The sequence below is a fragment of the Canis lupus genome, chromosome 26 (assembly GCF_011100685.1).
Source record: "Canis lupus familiaris isolate Mischka breed German Shepherd chromosome 26, alternate assembly UU_Cfam_GSD_1.0, whole genome shotgun sequence".
In the NCBI taxonomy this organism is placed as follows: domain Eukaryota; kingdom Metazoa; phylum Chordata; class Mammalia; order Carnivora; family Canidae; genus Canis; species Canis lupus.
The window spans coordinates 16,673,663-16,688,164 of NC_049247.1; the positions used below are offsets into that span (position 1 = coordinate 16,673,663).

The 14,502-nt window shown below is 45.1% G+C and overlaps 1 long non-coding RNA gene across 1 annotated transcript; it reads left to right on the plus strand.

The window, feature by feature from the left end:
- Positions 1-652: 652 nt before the first annotated feature.
- Positions 653-14,471, plus strand: LOC111092565. The gene is made up of 3 exons (XR_005379273.1): positions 653-912; positions 7,272-7,351; positions 14,430-14,471. It is a non-coding gene; the product is annotated as an uncharacterized LOC111092565 (long non-coding RNA).
- The last annotated feature ends 31 nt before the right edge of the window (positions 14,472-14,502 follow it).

Genomic DNA, 14,502 nt, shown 5'->3' on the forward strand with positions numbered 1-14,502 from the left:
ACAACGTTCAGGGCCCCGTGAGAATACCTCCCTACTTTTTTTTTTTTTTCTAGAGCATGTTATTTTTACACAGGAAAAGAAAGAAGGAATAAAAGACCTTGGAGGGGGGAATCTTTTTTTTTTTTTTTTTTAATGTAAGGCCTCCCCTGGGCCTTTCGCAGACCATCGCTCCCTACCTCCCACTCTGCCAAAGCTGTTTGCCCTCTTTCCACGTCCAAACGTCTTGGCGTCAAAGAAACCCCCTTGGGGCCCTGCTCCCCGGAGGCACCTGCGCCTCCTCCCTGGCCCGAGCGCAGCCGAAATCAAGGCCAGGCCAGGACGCGCGCGCCCCGGGCCGACCCGGGACCCGGGGCCCGCGGAGAGCCGCCGCTCCCCAGCCCGCGGAGCGAGGGGCCCAGGCCGGGCCTCCCTGGCCGAGGGTGGAGTCTGCGCCGGCCCCGCTCCCGCCCGCTTTCTCCAGGAGTAATTAAGAGTGAAATCCTCCTCCCGGTGACCCCGGTGCTCCGGGCCCGGGCTGATTTACACATGAAAGGTCTACGGAGGGCCTGGGCTTTCTCCTTTTCACATTCACAATGAGGCGCGGCCTATAAATAAAACCTCTCGGAGAAACAAGAGGCTTCAAAAAATGTCTTTGTGTGTGTGTGTGTGTGTGTGTGTGTGTGCGCGCGCGTGCGTGTGTTTTAGAGACAGAGACAGAGAGACCCAGAGGGCGAGGGAGAGCTGGAAAGAGCTAGAACCGGGAAGAGGGAGAGGGACATCCCAGTAACAACGACTGTTTATTGAGCGCTTACTGTGTGCCCGGCATCCGCACATCATCCCCGTAAGAAAGACCTGATGGTCCCTATTTTACAGGTGGTGAAACTGAGGGTCAGGGAGGGGAGGACCCGCCCAGGTTCCGCGGTGAATCGGGAGGTAAGCTTGGACCCGGGGGTGGGGTGGGGGCGATGAGCCGCGGAAGATGTTCTCTTTCTTTCTTTTTCTCTTCTTTCTTTCTTCTTTCTTTCTTTCTTCTTTCTTTCTTTCTTTCTTTCTTTCTTTCTTTCTTTCTTTCTTTCTTTCTTCTTTCTTTCTTTCTTTCTTCTTTTTTTTTTTTTAGATTTTATTTATTTATTCATTTTGAGAGAGACAGAGAGAGGCAGAGACACAGGCAGAGGGAGAAGCAGGCTCCATACAGGGAGCCCGACGTGGGACTCGATCCCGGGACTCCAGGGTCACGTCCTGGGCCAAAGGCAGGCGCCAAACTGCGGAGCCACCCAGGGATCCCCGAGGTTCTCTTTCTTTATCACGACAGTGGTCACAGCTCTGTGGATATTTGTCAAAAGTCACAGAGCTCTACATCTGAAAAGGGAGAATTTGACTCTACGTAAAGTGTACTGCAATAACCTGACCCTTAAATGATCGAATAAAAATAAACCACAAGAGTACAAGACCCCCGCCCCAAAGACGCTAATGGGCTTTAATTGATGAGGTCCCCTGGGTATTTGAGGGCCTCTCTCTATACCTTTTCCGCCTCTAAGCAGGGCTGTTTTCCTCATTTCCTCTGTATCTTCAGGCTCAGGGCCCCATACTGGGGAAATGTAGACACTGGGGAAATATTTGCTTGCTTAATGAATGAATGAGCCAAATCATTCTCTCTGGACTCATTTCTCCAGCTACAAAATGAGAAATTGATGAAACGCTAAGATGGACACCTTTCAATCAACTTAGAGGTCACCTCCTCCAGGAAGCCTTCCAGGTTTCCTCTCCCACTCCTGAACTGGATCAAGTGCCTCTTCTGGGCTCTCGTGGAGCCAGGTTGTATTTCCATGTCTGCACTGACCCTACTGTACGGTATTTATCTGCTTCTGTGTGTCGTTTATTTGAATATTCAGGTTTTCTGCAGTAGGGTCCATGTCTGTTTTGCTCTTCTCTGTACATTGCCTGGCACATCACAGGTGGAATATCTGATGAACTAATGATTTGATGCATTATTAGTTCTGGTCGGAGGTCCGAAACTGAATCATGCTAGTGTTGGCTGAAGCTGGGGGAGGGTCCAAAGCAGCAGAAATGGCCAGGGTATAGAACTAGGAAATCCTGGTGCAGCAGGGATTAGTTGAAAGGCCTGACTTCTGGAGCACCTAGAAAACAATCCTGCCATGACTTCTGCAGGAAATTCAAGTCTTCTCCCACATGAGGCAAGGGAGTTGGGAGAACAGCCAGACTCTGGAAGACAGGTTGGGGGTGGGGGCAGGGCCAGCCCTGGGAGCCGCCAATCTGCCTACATTTGTTTGGGGCAGAGGATGGATTGGGACACATGGGACACATGGAATTGGTCAGCTTTCAGATCTTCTTAGCTGTCATTCAGCCTCATCAAGCCTCAGTCTCTGCATCTGGGTAGTGGGGAGAGTATAATTGTACCTAGTTCAACACATTTGTTAGGAAGGCAAAGGGTCATAATGAGGTCAAAGTGCATGCTATTGTGTAGGTGCTCAGAAATATTTTAAAACATCTCACATCTTTTCCCATTTCTCTCACATGTTTTTAGCCCTAATTAGAGCCACCACTTGTGAGTCTCTGATAATAATATCAACTCTTCCCTGCCGTGGGTCAGGCACTGTACTATGCATTTTACAGGCATTATCTCATTTAATCTTCGCAATCTCCTTGTAAGGAAGGTTTGTTACCATTCTTATTTTCCAGAGAGGAAATAGACTCAGAGAATACAATGACTTGTCTGACACAGCCCCTAAGTGATAAACCTGGGATGTGAAACATCTGTTCATTTAAGGGAGCACCCCAATCCCCTGGAGGGCTTGTTCAAACACAGATTGCTGGGCCACACCCCTAAATTTCTGATGCAGCAGGTCGGGGGTGGAGCTTGAGAATTTACATTTCTAACAAGTTCCCAAGTGATATTGCTGCTGCGGGTCCTGGAGTGCACTTTGAGAACCACTGCCTAATACCAGGATTTCTCCACTGTCATTATCCCACTTAGGCATGTTATGTCACGTCCAGCCTATCCTATTACAATAGGCTCAATTCAAAGAATTTGAAGTCTAGTATATTCATCTAGCACTTGGCATATGTGACCGTATATTAATTAACTGAAAAAAAAAAAAACCTTTCACCAATTTTAAAGGTGCAAAAAAAAAAAAAACCCTAAAAAATATAAAATATAAGAAGGAAGGACAGAATCTGCTTTAGTCTTGCAAATTACTCAGAGAATGACTTTTTGTTATACGCAGTGGTATAGTAGAAGCTTTCTGGATTAACTAACTCACTGGATTAAGAACTCACTGAAGCTGGCTCACCGGATTAACCAACACTCATCTTGCCTACTGTAAAATCCGGAACGATGCCATGCCCACAGCAGCTGGAGGACTCATTTCTAGTATGACCAGTAACTAACTCCTCTTGCTGACTTAATGATGTGGCTGTGTGCTTACCAAGAGTCAGCTGGATTGGTTCTTCCATCAATTACTCTTGTAATTAAATCATGTAATTGTATGCGACAAATTGATAACATGGAAGTTGGAAAAGAAAACTGATGTTTCTATAAACACAGTTGAATGTTCTGGAAAGATTCTTTCAAAGTTGGTTGGTACAGGTCATTACATAATTGTCCAAACCCATAGAATGCACTGTGTTGAGAATGAAGCCTAATGTAAACTATGGACTTTGGGTGATCTTGATGTGTCAGTGTGGGTTCATCAATTCTAACAAAGGTACTTCTCTGGTGGAGGATGTTGATAGTGGGAACGGCTATCCATGGAGTGGGGCAGGGAGTGTATGAGAAATCTCTGTATCTTTGGCTAATCATTGTTGTGAATCTAAAACTTCTCTAAAAAACAAAATCAATAAGAAAGAAAGAAGGAAAGCCCCAGCTTGACCCACTATGGTCACACAGTATGAGCAAAAAATAAACTTTTGTCATAAGCCACTGACTGTGGGGGGAGTTAATTGGGTTAGGTGTGGTTTAGACAACGAAAGACTTTTGGATGGGGATAGAGGTGGAATTCTAAAAATCTGGACAACCAGGGCCTTCAGATCTACATCAACTTTTAAGAAGCTCAGGGGAGTGGTTCCTGTAAGAAGCATGTGGGGAAACTCCAACCAGCTGGCTCAGATCAGCCTCAAAGACAAGGCTTTGGCCCAACATCAAAAGACTGGTGAATGAATATATAGCAATAGGTTTTTACATTAAAATAGGATATTTAAGGGTTGTAAGTATTATTTTTATCATTTCCTGTTTCAGTGGACTTTTTCAATAAACTTACCAACCACTCATTTGAGCAGGTTGCATAAAAGCTCCTACTACAGAATAATATTTTGTTTTTTTTTTTAAAGGAAAGGGGTGGTATGGTTCTTAATTATTAACTGATTTCTATTTCATCTCTCTCCAGCCAGTAATGTCTAATATTGGCATAGCACTTTACAGTTTGTAAAACACTTCCAAGTCTATTTATTTCTCACAACTACTCTGGGCTGCAGGCATTATTATCCTCTTTCTAGAGGCTGGGGAAAACGAGGTTTGGGGAAGGGAAATAAAGGCTTCCAGTAAGTAGGGCATTCAAACTGGGGCAAGAATTTAGACTTAATCGAAGAGCCTAATTTATCCCCAGGACACTGTGTTAACAAAGGAATCAGAATACAGGCCCTAAACTTTTATCAGTGGTGGCCAAGAGTCTTAGAGTGTGAGGGAGGGGTTAAGGGATAGAGACTATGTCTGGTTCACTTCTGGATCCTGGCACAGAGTAGGCCCTTGGGAAATATTCAATGCTTGGTTGAAGACATGAGAGCACAGGTAAGTTTTCTATACAGATTGTGAGGGTTGCCAGAGAAGGCTTCTTGGAGGAGGTGGCCTTTAAGATGAAATCTGAAGAATGAGCAGGAGTGAACAGGGCAAGAAGAGGGGGAAGAGATACAACAATGAAGAAGCTGGTCTCTGCCCTTAGGGAGATCACAGTCAGGGGAACCGGGAATGGAAGGTACAACCTAATGGAATGATGAAGCCAGGGGCCTGAGGAAAGGTGGAAGAGATGCCTGACTCAGCCTGAGGTGTCAGAAAGACTTTGCAGAGGAAGTGACTGTTTTCCAAAGCTTTCTTAGATAGAAGCATCTGCTTCATTACATTTTGGGTGAAGAAAATGGGCGTGGAAGAGAATTCGGGCTGGCTGGGAGGTGTGGTCTCCCAGGACGTTAGAGGCCTCTCTTATCAGCCTAATGGTGGGTGGAAGCTGATCATCCTCTAATCTGGATGCTGTTTTCACCTCCATTGTCAATGCTAAGCCTTTGTTTGTTTGAACTAAGGCCTTCTATCTAGAGTTCTTAGCACCCAGCAGCAAATGGTGACATCTGAATAAGTGGAAGAGAATTCCTTTGTAAAGGGTTCCCAGAGAACACCTGCTCCTTAGATCTACCCTATTACAGAGCAATTGCAGGATCTCTTCCCAGTTGGAATAACCCTCATGGTCCCCATTGATAACTTATCTTGAAATGGGTAGTAGGATTCTGGCCCTGGCTAACCCGGATTTAAATCTGCCCTTGGCCACTTTCTAGGTACCTGTTCTTTGACATCTGTTACTTGACCTTCCAATGCTTCAGTTTCCTCTCTGGCAAAGGAGGCTAGTAATAATACCTACAATCTCCAATGAGGTTTGTTTTTTGTTTTTGTTTTGGTGGGCTTTTTTTTTTTTTTTTTTTTTTTTTGGTTGGCTTTTTTTAGGTTTTGCTTTTTAAGAATAAAATGAATTTTTCTATGAAATACTTAGAAGAGTACTTAGCACACAGTAGGACCACAGAAAATGTTGGATGTTAGCATTCAGGCCCAGGAACAGTGCAAAGTGTTGGGGATACAGCAACAAAAGACAAATCAAATTCCTTCATAGAACCTACACTCTAGGGGAGCCTAGGTGGCTCAGTCAGTTGAGCCTCTGCCTTCAGCTCTGGTTGTGATCTTGAGGACCAGGCATCCAGCCCCACATAGGGGGGGCTCCATGCTCAGCGGGGAACCTATTTTTCCCTTTCCCTCTGTCCTCCCTGCCCCCCCTGCTTGTGTGCTCTTTCTTTCTCTGTGTGTCAAATAAATAGAATCTTTCTTTTTTAAAGATCCTATTTATTTATTCATGAGAGACACACACACACACAGAGGCAGAGACACAGGCAGAGGGAGAAGCAGGCTCCATGCAGGGAGCCCGACGTGGGACCCGATCCCAGGACTCCAGGATCACGCCTAAACCACTGAGCCACCCAGGGATCGCCAAATAAATAGAATCTTAAAAAAAAAAAAAAAAAAAAAAAAAAAAAACCTACACGAAGAACAAACCAAACTAGAAAATAAAACAAAAAACAGGTTATGACTTGTGCTACTGAAAAAATGATGCTTGGGACACGTGGGTAGCACAGTTGGTTGAGCCTCCAACTCTTGACTTTCGGCTCAAGTCATGATCTCAGAGTCGTGAGATCAACCCCTGTGTCAGGCTCCGCACTCAGCAGAGTCTGCTGGGAACTCTCTCCCTCTGCCTTTGTCCCCTCTCTTCTCTCCTCCATGCAGGGAGCCCGACGTGGGACTCGATCCCGGGTCTCCAGGATCAGGTCCTGGGCTGAAGATGGCGCTAAACCGCTGAGCCACCCGGGCTGCCCTGTAAATAAATCTTTAAAAAAAAATACTTTCGTGGTGCCTGGTTGGCCTAGTCAGAGAAGCATGTGGCTCTTGATCTCGGGATCGTGAGTTTGAGCCTCATGTTGAGAGTAGAGGTTATTTAATAAATAAACTTTAAAAAATTTTATTTAAAAAATACTTGTGGGGCCTGGGTGCCTCAGTTGGTTAAGCAGCTGCCTTCAGCTCAGATTGTGATTCTGGGGTCCTCAGATTGATCCTGGGGTCCTGCACTGGGCTCCCTGCTCTGCAGGGAACCTGCTTATCCCTTTGCCTATGTCTCTGCCTCTCTCTCTTTCTCTCATGAATAAATAAAAGTCTTAAAAAAATAAATACATGATACTTGTGATAAAGACAGGGGGCTTCCTTTTGAGAAAGTGACCAGGTAAGATCTCTCCTGGAAGGCTGATATTTAAGGGGAGGCACACCACGTGACAGGTGGAGGAAGAGGGTTCCAGGCAGAGGGCCCAGTAACTGCAAAGGCCCTCAGGTGAGAACAAGATTGGCTTCTTCCAGGAACAGAAAGCCAAACTGCTGGAGTGTGACACATTTAGTGATGAAGGCAAGATTCAAACTTGGGTTCAGTTTGACCGGGAATTTCATTAAGTGTTTCAATTTCACCACTTCACATCAGGGTTCAAGTTCATTTGACGTTCGCAAAGTTGAATGGAGACCTAGAGTCTGACTGAAGTGTGAGAGTGGTCTTCATCACAGGTAAGGTTTATTTATTTATTTATTTATTTTTATGATAGTCACAGAATGAGAGAGAGAGAGAGGCGCAGAGACACAGGCAGAGGGAGAAGCAGGCTCCATGCACGGGGAGCCCGATGTGGGATTCGATCCCGGGTCTCCAGGATCGCGCCCTGGGCCAAAGGCAGGCGCCAAACCGCTGCGCCACCCAGGGATCCCTAAGTGCCATTTAAATCAAACAATAGATCTATAGGGAGGACCCACTGGGGACTTTTACCTTCTGATTTATTTCTGTCTGAAATTTTTACGACAGGCATATTTTCTTTTGTCATTAGAACAACAGCAAAATAATAATAAAAATTTTCAAGGTAAAAAAAAAAATTTAGGGGCGCCTGGGTGGCTCAGTCAATTGAACATTTGCATTCGGCTCAGGTCATGAGGTCCTGGGATCGAGCTCCACATTGAGTTCTCTGCTTGGAGAGGGCCTGCTTCTCCTTCTCTCCTGTGCCTGCCATTCTGCCTACTTGTGCTCTCTCTGTCAAACAAATAGATAAAATCTTCAAAAAATAAATAAAATAAATTTTTTAAGAATGATTAATATTTGTTACTGTGCTGCCCATCATGGGAAATGCAGACCTAGGGGTATGGTGATTTCCTGAGTGGAGTTTGGGCTATAGCAGTAGAGTTAGAGTGCATAATGCTATCAGATGAAAACAGAAGATATGACATTATATTGCATGGTAGACTCTAAAAGTTGTGTCAAAATTTAAAGAAGTAGAATTTTGGGGTGCCTGGGTGGCTCAGTTGATTGAATGTCTGACTCTTGATTTCAGCTCAGGGTCATGATCTCAGGGTCCTGGAATGGAGCTCCGCATGGGGCTCCTCACTCAGTAGTGAGTCTGTTTCTCCCTCTGCCCCTCCCATGCTTATGTTTTCTCTCTCTCTCTCAAATAAATACATACATATATATATATTTTTTTATTTTTATTATTATTATTTTTTTAATAAGGAAGCTGGGATGCCTTGGTGGCTCAGTGGTTGAATGTCTGCCTTTGGCTCAGGTCATGATCCCAGGGTCCTGGAATAGAGTTCGACATTACACTCCCCATGGGGGTGCTTCTCCCTCTCCTTGTGTCTCTGCCTCTCTCTCTCTGTGTCTCTCATGAATAAATAAATAAAAGCTTAAAAAAATAAAGATGCACAATCACCTTGTTTAAAAAATATTAAGCAGGGGATCCCCAGGTGGCTCAGGGGTTTGGCCCCTGCTTTTGGCCCAGGGCATGATTCTGGAATCCCGGGATCGAGTCCCGCATCGCGCTCCCTGCATGGAGCCTGCTTCTCCTCTGTCTGTGTCTCTGCCTCTCTCTCTATCTGTGTCTCTCATGAATAAATAAATAAAAATTTAAAAAATATTAAGCACTGTGTATGGTGTTGGGGATATAGAAGTAAGCAAGGCAGACAAGGGTCCCTGCTCTCATGGAGCTCCCAGGGTATTAAGACATTAGGGAGATAAGTGGTGGAAAGAGCACTCCTAACAGAGGGAACAGCATGACTAAAACCCCTGAAGTTGGAAATAAAAACAGAGAGAAACAGAAAGAAGGCTAGCTCAGAGGACGAATGAGTGTCCTTAGTAAAAATAGTGGGGATAAGCAGTGATTGTAGCTTTCAGGATGGTGGAGGTCAGAATAAGGGTTTTATCTTAGGGGAACAGAAACCCATTGAAGGGGTGCAAAGTGGAAGTGGTCATATGGTCAGAGCTGGGCTTCAGAAGGGACACCCTGGCTGCTATATGGAGAATAGACAGAGGGCAGTGAGCTACAAGGAGAGAGATCAGTCTGGAGACGACTGTAATAGTCCAGGGGAGAGTGAACAGTGCCCATAACTAAAGGGGGAATGGAGAGGATGAAAGAGACATTTCTTAAAAAAAAAAAAAAAGATTTTATTTACTTATTCATGAGAGGCACAGAGAGGCAGAGACATGGGCAGAAGGAGAAGCAGGCTCCCTGTGGGAAGCCTGATGCAGGATTGATCCCAGGACCCCAAGATCACGACCTGAGCCAAAGGCAGATGCTCAACCACTGAGCCACCCAGGTGCCCAAGACATTTTTTAAAAGATTTTATTTATTATTCATGAGAGACACAGAGAGAAGCAGAGACACAGACAGGGGGAGAAGCAGGATCCCTGCAAGGAGCCCAATGTGGGACTCAATTCTGGATCTCGGGATCATGCCCAGAGCCAAAGGCAGACACAACCGCTGAGCTACCCAGGTATCCCTTCACACTCAGTTCTAAAGAAGACTCAGTCCTTCCTGTGTTTTAGAAAATCAGTGGTGACTGTATAAAAGGCAGTAAAACAAGTGCTCGTCTATGCACAGAATATCTCTAGAAGATTTATTTTAAGTCTCTAGTATGGTGGCTTTCTTTGCAATGAAACGGTGTGGCTGGGGGACAGGGATAGGAGGTGACTTTTCCTTCTTTAATTTTTATTTTTTGGTAATTTGAACCATAGAGATGTATTACCTAGTCAATACTCCAATACTTAAATAGTTAAGAAAAAAACATATACTGGGGGCGCTTAGCTGGCTCACTCAGTGGGCATGTGACTCTTTAAAAAAAAAAAACAACATTTATTTGGGGCACCTGGGTGGGTCAGTGGTTAAGGTCTGCCTTTGGCTCAGGTCATGATCTTGGGGTCCTGGGATCAATCCTGCATAGGACTTCCCAAAGGAAGCCTGCTTTTCCTTCTGCCCATGTCTCTGCCTGTCTCTCTGTGCCTCTCATGAATGAGTAAATAAAATCTTAAAACATAATAATAAAAATTTAAAAACTTAAAAATACACTTAGTTTTTAAAAACTTTTTAAAAAATGTATTCATTTGAGAGAGAGAGAACAAGAGCATGAGCAGAGGGAGAAGGAGGCTCCCTATTGAGCAGGAAGCCTGACCTGGGACTCAGTTCCAGGACCCCAGGACCCCAGGATCATGACCTGAGCCAAAGACAGATGCTTAAGGAACTGAGCCCCTCAGGCACCCTGGAGCATGTGACTTTTGATCTCAGGGTCATGAGTTCAAGCCCCACATTGGACTAGAGTCTACTTAAAAAAAAAAAAAAAAAAGAGCATGTACTGGTTGAATGCAGAGTGGGGTCAGCTGTGTCTTTGAATCTTGCCTCAGTCAACTTGTCTCTACTTGTGTCCATTTTTGCTTCTCTGAGGTCCAGTTTCCTCATCTGTAACATGGCGGTAACAGTACTTCTTCATGGGTTGCTGGAAGAATTAAATGAGATAGTATATGTCGAGTGCCAACCCTACAGTAAGGATAGGCTAAATAGATGCGATTACTATTAATAATTTAATGGTGAGTTAGATGCACACATGCCCCCACCAAGGGTAATCTCAGCCTGACACATAGGCATCGATCAAGGGAAGGGATTTGGAATCAAACACAGCTGAGGTCTGTCTCTCTAAGCGATCACTACCTCTCTAAACCACAGTAGCCTAGCAAGAGGGGGATGCTAACACACCTCCCTCCTAAGATCAAAGAGCTACTGGGTGGGGATAGTCAATGCCAAGCGCAGCGCCCTGTGAGTTATGAGTTACAGAGATGAAGATTTTTCTTTCTTTTTAAAAATTTTTATTTATTTATTCACGAGAGACACACAGAGAGAGGCAGAAACAGGTAGAGGGAGAAGCAGGCTCCTCACAGGGAGCCCAGTTTGGGACTTGATCCCAGGACCCAAGGATCACACGCCGAGCCCAACGCAGACGCTCAACCACCGAGCCATATAGGTGCCCCAAAGATGAAGATTTTCAGAATGATCTCGATCTCTCTTTCCCGCCCACCCCGCCCCCCGGCCCCAGGGGGCTTTTCAGTCTCTCCTGTCTGCCATCCACTAAGGCGCGAGTTGGAAGAGCTGGGGAACATTCTCTAGGAAGTGAAGATTTTCACAGGAAAAATTTCAGAGGCAAGGCCTTAAGAAGGAGCCCCGAGGGAGGGACGCCTGGGTGGCTCAGCGTTTGAGCGTCTGCCTTTGGGTCAGGGCGTGATCCCGGTCCCCAAATTGAGACCCACGTTACGCTCCCTTCGAGGAGCCTACCTCTCCCTCTATGTCTCTGCCTCTCATAAATAAAATCTTAAAAAGAAAGAAAGAAAAAAAGAGCCCCGAGGCAAGGGCCAGGCTTCTTTTATCCCTCTCGCAAGTTCCACCTCCTCCCTTCCTTCAAGGATCCCGAGACCCGACAGCCAAGTTGAAGGTCGCAGGCTCTGATCCTGCGGGTGCAGACCCGTGGGCGGTGCCCGCACATGCGGAGCCTGCCACCCACAGGGAGAGAGCGGTACTGCAGGCGCGGGTGCCGGAGAAGCTCCTCGTCCAGTGACCTTTGTGTCAATATTTGTTCAGGGCCCTTCTGCGCCAGGCAAAGTGGGTTCCCTGTCCTCATGGGGTTTCCACTCTCATGGGAAGAATACCAGCAACAGAAGTGCTAATCTGCTTTTTTGGTGAAAGCCTTTGTTTGTTTTGTTGTTGTTTTGTTTTGTTTTTAAAAATTTCTTTTAGAGAGAAAGAGCAGGAGCTGGTGGGGCAGATGGACAGGGAGAAAAAATCTCAAGCAAGCTCCACGCTGTGTGAGGGGAGCCTGATGTAGAGACTCGATCTCATGACCATGGGATCACCACGTGAGCTTAAACCAAGTCCAGCTATTAACTGACTGTGTCAATCAGGTGCCCCTGAAAGCCTTTGTTCTTATAACATAAGAAATATATACTCATTGTAGCAAATTTTAAAAGAAAATTAATATCCAGATGTTACTTCTGTTAACATGTGAGTATAGTCCTTCTGGCATTTTGCAAAAAATTGGAAACATACATTTTGTAACATTTTGTAGCCTGCTCTGTTGTGTTTAACAGCTTTATTGAGATATATTCCACATAACATACACAGGCTTTGCTTTTAACTTAATAGTGAAAGGTTAATCATAATTTAATGCAAATTTCTATTTGTTGAGCAAGGTGCTGAGATCTTTCATACACATCACCCCATTCAGTCCTCCCTAAAACCGTAGTAGGTAGGTACTAATATATTCTTTGTTCTGAGATGAAGAAACTGAGGCACAGAAAAGGAAACTAAGAGGTACCTGGCTTGCTGAGAAAGTGGAGCATGCAACTCTTGATCTTGACTTTATGTGTTTGAGCCCCATGTTGGACGTAGAAATTACATGAATAAAAAGGTGGGCAGGGGAAGCGATTTGTCCAGTAAAAGTAGCAGAACCAGGATTTTAATTAGGCCTTGTCTGAGAACATAAGTTCTTTTTTAAATTAAAAATTTTTTTTTAGAAATCTCTGTATCCGGGCAGCCCCGGTGGCGCAGCGGTTTAGCGCCGCCTGCAGCCCAGGGCGTGATCCTGGAGACCCGAGATCGAGTCCCACGTCAGGCTCTTTGTATGATGCCTGCTTCTCCCTCTGCCTGTGTCTCTGCCTCTCTCTCTCTCTCTCTCTCTCTCTCTGTGTGTGTGTGTCTATCATGAATAAATAAATAAAATCTTAAAAAAAAAGAAATCTCTGTATCCAATATGGGGCTCAAGCTCACAATCCTAAGGTCAAGAGTTGCATGCTTTTCTGACTGAGCCAGCCAGGTGCCCTGAGAACATGACTTCTTAACCATTTTGTTATTACTGCTCTGTGCCCAGCTGTGTGGGAATTCAGAAGAGTGAAGAAGAAAAGGGGAGAGGCTCTCCTGGAGCTCAGAGTGGAAACAAGGACATAGAATGGTCGTTACACATGGTACAGTGAGCTTAAACATCACCGAGGCTCCAGAGTAAGGGGGAATGATGTAATTAGGAAAGGCTGCCTGTAGGAGTGAGGACTGGGTGGGGGACGTGTAGACATAGATGGGCAACAGGGTGGGAAGGGCACTTCCAGCCGGGAGGGGCCAGCCTGAGCAAAGTCTTAGGTGCAGGTATGTGTATGACAACAAACAGGGCCCAGTAAGGGAAAATAATTGAGCACCAAGTTCTATGGGGATAAAGAGATGGATGACACCTGCAGCCTGCCTACCAAAAACTGCCCAGGGTGTTGGGGGAACCAAAGAAATAAATAATAGTTACCCTTCACTGTGCACACCCCACATTCCAGGTTCTCTACCTACGCTATCACATTTAAGTTCACAACAGTTCTGGAAGATTGGCAGTTTATACATTTTTTCAATAAATAGAGAAAGGAAGCCTGAAAGAGATAAGTGCCTTGCTGTAGGTCCTCTGAAGTAGGGAGGACAAGGGCCAAGAAAGTCAACCAAGGAGGCTCAGGGTCCAAATCCAGTGCTCTAACCTGCAAGCTACACTATCTGCCTGCTCTAACTGCCCCCAAAGAGACAGAATTTCACATCCATCCCCCTGCAAACCTCTAGCTGCACTACAACCAGAGATCTTTCTAGATTACGAAGCTAATCATCTCTATCCTAACTTTCAGATAAAATCTTAACTCAGCATGACCTGCAGGACCTTTTAAGTTCTTGCTCCCTCCACGCCTTCACACCTCCAGCCTTAAAGGCACCATTTGGAATTCCAGATCCAGTACCCTTATCTTTTCTCTGTGGTGATGTCTGCTGGGAAAACTCTTCTTATCTCCCTCCTCATCCAAATTTGTCCCTGACTTAGTCATATTTATTGGAAGGAACCATGACTTAGATGTCATCTCCTACAGAAAGACTTCTCAGATTGCCCCTCTATAATCCAGGCCCTTCTGCTCTGCTTCCATGACCCTATACCCTTTCTCCTAATCAGGGCAATAATAATAGTTAACAATTTTTGAGCGTTCACTTTGTGTTAAGGTTACTTGAGTTATTGAAGCAGTATCACATAGTAATTAAACATGCAAACGTTAAGGCTAGACTTTCTGGATTTTAATCCTGGCTCAATCAATCACTTAGAGGGCTGTGAAACTTAGGCAAATGACTTAACCTTTGTACCTCAGTTTCCTCATCTGCAAAACAGGAATAAGAATAGCACCTATCTCATAGGACTGTTGTACATGTGAAGGGCCCAGTACATGGTAAGTGCTTAATAAATGTTAGCTAATAACTATTATTCTGTTAATAACTCTGATTCACAGGTGGAGAATCTAAGGCGTAATATGACTTCCCCTTGATTACATAGGTGAGTAGCAGAAGTGAGACTTGAACTTG